Raw genomic sequence first — 6,000 nt, 5'->3', positions numbered from 1 at the left:
TTCCAATTTGCGCTGGGCCTCATTCTGACAATGGTTCCGCAGCTTCTTTAATCTTTCTGCACGGCTACAATTTTCAGTTCTGGCAAAAGCTTGTAAACAGCCTCTGCAAACTGAAGGCCATCACTTATTTCCTGTAACCTATCAATTGGTGAATCATTTCCATTCAAATAATTAAACAATTAGATTTCAATGATTCTTCCCCATGACTCAGAGTAAAACAACTAATTTAGCAGTTTTGGTTTCCTGAAGTCTTTCTCTTTCCCGAACTTTATATAAGAAATCATTTTACGATAAATGGAAAGGTTTCAAAACAGATTTACAATGGCAACATCATTGATGAATGTTACATTGGGAATAACCACTTGCTTGCAATGCTCCATTGTTGACAAGATTTCAGCTCCCAAAGTGTTTCTAACTAAAAAACAAAGGCTTTCAGGCATTATTTTGCTGTAGAAACAAAGAACTGCAGATGCTGGTTACTACGTCTAAAGAAGAGTCTCAACACGAAACATCGCCTATCCATGTATCTGCCAGACCTGCTGAGTTACTCCTGCACTTTGTATTATTTTGCTGTGTTCAATTAGATGTTCAATTTATGTGCTTCCCAGAGCTCTATTCTGAAGAATGATTTACAGAAAATATCAAGATGTTTGGCTCAATGCAGGCAACAAGCAAGAGCAATTAAAGAACCTTTTAATGAACATCACAATTGATTCTGCCACCATACCATTCCTCTGGACAATGCCTTCAGGTTCCATTAAATCATTGTGCAAAAAGTTTTCACCTCGTCACTTTTGTCATCTTCATTATATTTCCCTGGTTGTTGACCCTTGGAGAAAGGTAGACACTCTTACTCAATACCCTGACTGATGAAGGCAAGTAGGAAGGAACTGCAGATGCTGGTTTCAACCAAAGATACATACAAAAAGCTGGAGTAACTCAGCCGGACATGCAGCATCTCTGGAGAGACGGAATAGGTGACGTTTCATAGAAACATAGAAACTAGGTGCAGGAGTAGGCCATTCGGCCCTTCGAGCCTGCACCGCCATTCAATATGATCATGGCTGATCATCCAACTCAGTATCCCGTACCTGCCTTCTCTCCATACCCTCTGATCCCCTTAGCCACAAGGGCCACATCTAACTCCCTCTTAAATATAGCCAATGAACTGGCCTCAATTACCCTCTGTGGCAGAGAGTTCCAGAGATCCACCACTCTCTGTGTGAAAAAAGTTTTTCTCATCTCGGTTTTAAAGGATTTCCCCCTTATCCTTAAGCTGTGACCCCTTGTCCTGGACTTCCCCAATATCGGGAACAATCTTCCTGCATCTAGCCTGTCCAACCCCTTAAGAATTTTGTAAGTTTCTATAAGATCCCCTCTCAATCTCCTAAATTCTAGAGTATAAACCAAGTCTATCCAGTCTTTCTTCATAAGACAGTCCTGACATCCCAGGAATCAGTCTGGTGAACCTTCTCTGCACTCCCTCTATGGCAATAATGTCCTTCCTCAGATTTGGAGACCAAAACTGTACGCAATACTCCAGGTGTGGTCTCACCAAGACCCTGTACAACTGCAGTAGAACCTCCCTCCTCCTATACTCAAATCCTTTTGCTATGAAAGCTAACATACCATTCGCTTTCTTCACTGCCTGCTGCACCTGCATGCCTACTTTCAATGACTGGTGTACCATGACACCCAGGTTTCAGGTCAAGACCCTTCTTCAATGCCATACACCTTTTGTACCACTCTATCTACTTGTGTTGCCATTTTCAGGGAGCTGTTGGGAGAGGGACTGTTGTGGATTCCCTTGTGCTGCTGCTGGTAGTTTGGAAGTGTATAAGACCATGAGGGGGATACGGTGAATCCAGTCTTTTACCCAGAGTAGGGGAATCAAGAACCAGAAGATGTAAGTTTAAGGTGAGAGGGGATAGATTTAATAGGGATCTGATGGGGCAATTTTTTTCCACATTTATATGGGTATATGGAACTAGCTGCCGGAGGCAAGTTCTATAACAACATTTAAAAGATATTTGGACGGGTACACAGAGAGGAAAGGTTTGGAGCAAAGGTGTAAATTTCACCTACCCAGGGAGTAAATTTGTTGATTCTGGATTAGTACATATTTTTTCTCATTGACTGTGTTTTGTTCTGGTATACCAGTATCTGTTCCTCATTAGTTGTTCATAAATAAGTGAAATAACATTATTACGTGCTATTAAAGTTGCAGGGGTAAATGGGACGAAAAAGGTTGGGAACCCCTGGGTTTAGAGGGATATGGGCCAAATGTGGGCAGGTGGGACTAACGTGGATGGGACATCTTGGTCAGCATGGGCAAGTTGGGCCCGTTTCTCTGCTGCGTGGCTATATTTCATCAAATATTGTGAGAGGGAAATGTCATAGTTGTCATTGAAATGGAGATGTCCTGCTGTTACACCAACACTTTGTGTTTTACTCGAGATATCATGTCTGTAGGATTTTAAACGATGCTGCCTTCGTCGTTCAAGTTGCAATGGCAGAATTTACCAAAACCGAAACCCAACCAAGATGAATCTTCAAATCGGATTTCTCGGAAATTCAAAACTGAAAGTAAGATTAGGACGTGGAGTGATAAAAACTAAACCAACATCCGATGCAGCAGAGCAGAACGGAGCATCGGCGGTGGGAGACTGGTCTCCGGGACACGGCGGAGGCTGCGACGTCCTCCTGCAACCCTACGCCCGCAGGGGCCGGAGCCCAGGCCCGGCTGCCCCGGGACAGTCCCAGGTCAGTTGTCACGTTTATTTCATCCAGCTTTCTTCCCCCGACTGTTTTGTAAACACGGATTGCTGCGACATAAAAACAGCGCCCGCCGTTGCGGTCTCTTGCGGATAGGAGCTGGAGGGAGGGAAAGGGGGAGAGAGAGGAGGGAAAGGGGGAGAGAGAGGAGGGAAAAGGGGGAGAGAGAGGAGGGAAAGGGAGAGAGAGAGGAGGGAAAGGGGGAGAGAGAGGAGGGAAAAGGGGGGGAGGGAATGGGGGAGAGAGAGGAGGGAATGGGGGAGAGAGGAGGGAATGGGGGGACAGGGGAGGGAAAGGGGGAAGAGAGGAGGGAAAGGGGATGGGAGGGAGAGGGGATGGCGGAGGAGGATGGGTTGGGGAGAGTCAGAAAAGAAGGAGAAAGGGATGACGAAAGAGGGAGAGATGGCAGGTGGAAGAAGGGATGGCAGAAGAGAGAAGGGGAGGAGTAGGGAAGTGCGTGTTTATGTGTGTGTGTGAGAGAGAGAGACCGTGTCCGCATCCCGCGGCGCTCGAGCAGCGGCCTCCATCCCTCAGTCAGCCGCGCGCTCTCCCCGCCGGCCGTTGGCGCGCGTGACGACGCCGCGCTGTCAGTGCTCGAGCCACGGCGGCCGCCCGTCACCTCAGCGCTTTGGTCTCCCCCTCCCTGTACCCCCCCACCCCCACCCCCACCCCCACCCCCACCCCAACTCCTTCCTCCACCTCCTCCTTTTCCCCCCAACTCCCGTTCACTTCCCCCCTCATTTTCTTTCCACTCGTTATCCCTTATCTTTCTTCCCCCCGCCATCTATTTCATTTTCCCTCTTCCCTCCCTATCACCTCCTCCCTATCACCTCCTCCCCCTCCCCACCACCTCCTCATCCACCTCCTCTTCCCCATCACGTTCTCATCCCCTTCACTTTCTTTTCCTCTCTATTCTACCTCAATTTCCTCCGCCACCTCCTTTCCCATCCCCAACCCGATCCCCTCCTCCCTCTTCCTCACCTCCTTCCATATCACTTTCTCTTCCCTTTCTTTCCCCTCTCTTTCAATTTCCTATCCTCCACCTCTCTGTTCAATCTTTCACCCTTGAAGGGCCTGGGGAAGAGGAAAGGTTATAGGGAAATGTGTGGTGAATGGAACTGAAGAAAGAAGGGTCTCGAGCCGAAACGTCACACATTCCTTCTTTCCAGAGATGCTGCCTGACCCGCTGAGTTACTCCAACATTTTGTGTCTACCTTTGATTTAAACCAGCATCTGCAGTTCTTTCCTACACATGATGTAAATCCTCTGAAGGCTGGTATAGAGTTAATGGATGAGTGGCCTCCATTATAAATATGATAAACAATGTGGGGAGGTGGTTATTGTCCAAATAGCACTTAATGCAGGAAAGTGTGAGGTGATGGTGAGCAAAATTAAACAGAAATTGTGAGCAAGAAACGATATATCGGAAATGGAAAGGATCTCAGACGTGAAGGGCGAACATTCTGAAAATATCAAACTAAGATGCTAAAGAATGCATCAAGAATGCATTGTGTTTCTTAGCTGGGACGTAGGTAGATCGGGTTACAACTATTTGAAACTGGCCATTGTTAGAAGCTATAGTACGGTATATGGTATGAGTGTCACAGTACAATAAGCTACCTTAACAAAGTAGAGTGCAGGGAGGTAAAAGTACTGAGACATGGCTTCAATAGGGCCAGGGCTGGGAACTACTGAGACATGGCTGCAAGAGGGCCAGGGCTGGGAACTGAATATTCAAGGCTATATCACCTATCGAAAAGACAGACAGGTGGGGAGAGGGGGTGGGGTTGCCCTGTTGGTGAGGAATTAAATTCAGTCCCTTGCAAGGGTTGACATTTAAACAGGAGATGTGGAGTCAGTATGGATAGAACTAAGAAATTGTAAGGGTAAAAAGACCCTAATGGGACTAATCTACAGGCCCCCAAACAGTAGCCTGGACATAGTTGAATCAGGAGTTAAAATTGGCATGTAGCAAAAGCAATGCTGTGGTTGTTATGGGAGATTTCAACATGTAGGTAGACTGGGAAAATCGGGTTGGTACTGGACCCCAAGAAAGGGACTTTGTAGAGTGCCTTTGTGATGGATTCTTAGAACTGCTTGTATTGGAGCCTACCAGGGAGGAGGCAATTCTGGATTTAGTGTTATGTAATGAACCGGATTTGATAAAGGACCTCGAGGTTAATGAGCCATTAGGAGGCAGTGACCATAACATGGTCAGGTTTAATCTACAATTGGAGAGGGAGAAGAATAGATCGGAGGTGTCAGTGTTGCAGTTGAATAAAGGGGACTATGGGGCCATGAGGGGGGAGTTGGTCAAAGTTGACTGGAAAGATACACTAGCAGGAATGACAGTGGAACAAAAATGGCAGGTGTTTCTAGGAATAATACAGAAGGTGCAGGATCAGTTCATTCCTAGGAGGAAGAAAGATTCCAAGGGGAGAAAGGGACGACCATGGCTGACAAGGGACGTCAGGGACAGTATAAAAATTAAAGCAAAGAAGTACAACGTAGCAAAGATGAGCGGGAAGCAAGAGGATTGGGTAATGTTTAAAGAACAGAAGATAACCAAAAAGACAATATGGAGAGAAAAGATGAGGTACGAAGGTAAGCTAGCCAAGAATATAAAGCAGGATAGTAAAAGCTTCTTTAGGTATGTGAAGAGGAAAAAATTAGTTAAGACCGAAGTTGGACCCATGAAGACCGAAAAAGGTGAATTTATTATGGGGAACAAGGAAATGGCAGATAAGTTGAACAGGTACTTTGGATCTGTCTTCACTAAGGAGGACACAAACAATCTTCCTGATATAGTAGTGGCCAGAGGATCTGTGGTGACGGAAGAACTGAAGGAAATCCACATTAGACAGGAAATGGTGTTGGATAGACTGATGGGCCCAGGGCCTGATGGTCTGCATCCCAGGGTACTTAAGGAAGTGGCTCTAGAAATCATGGATGCATTGGTGATAATTTTCCAATGTTCTATAGACTCAAGATCAGTTCCTGTGGATTGGAGGGTAGCTAATGTTATCCCACTTTTTAAGAAAGGTGGGAGAGAGAAAACTGAGAATTATAGACCAGTTAGCCTGACATCGGTGGTGGGGGAGGTGCTGGAGTCAATTATAAAAGATGAGATAGCCGAACATTTGGATAGCAGTAATAGGATCGGTCCGAGTCAGCATGGATTTACGAAGGGGAAATCATGCTTGACTAATCTTCTGGAATTTTTTG

The 6,000-nt window shown here is 46.0% G+C and overlaps 1 protein-coding gene across 1 annotated transcript in view; it reads left to right on the top strand.

The window, feature by feature from the left end:
* The first annotated feature begins 2,651 nt into the window (after positions 1–2,651).
* Positions 2,652–6,000, top strand: part of LOC116987733 (E3 ubiquitin-protein ligase rnf213-alpha-like) — a 50,602-nt gene continuing 47,253 nt past the window's right edge. The window contains exon 1 of the mRNA XM_033043965.1: positions 2,652–2,763. The gene's annotated coding sequence lies outside the window, so the exon portion shown is untranslated. The remainder of the gene's footprint in view (positions 2,764–6,000) is intronic.

The sequence above is a fragment of the Amblyraja radiata genome, chromosome 26, assembly GCF_010909765.2.
Source record: "Amblyraja radiata isolate CabotCenter1 chromosome 26, sAmbRad1.1.pri, whole genome shotgun sequence".
NCBI lineage: Eukaryota > Metazoa > Chordata > Chondrichthyes > Rajiformes > Rajidae > Amblyraja > Amblyraja radiata.
This window is presented reverse-complemented; position numbering and strand designations above follow the sequence as displayed.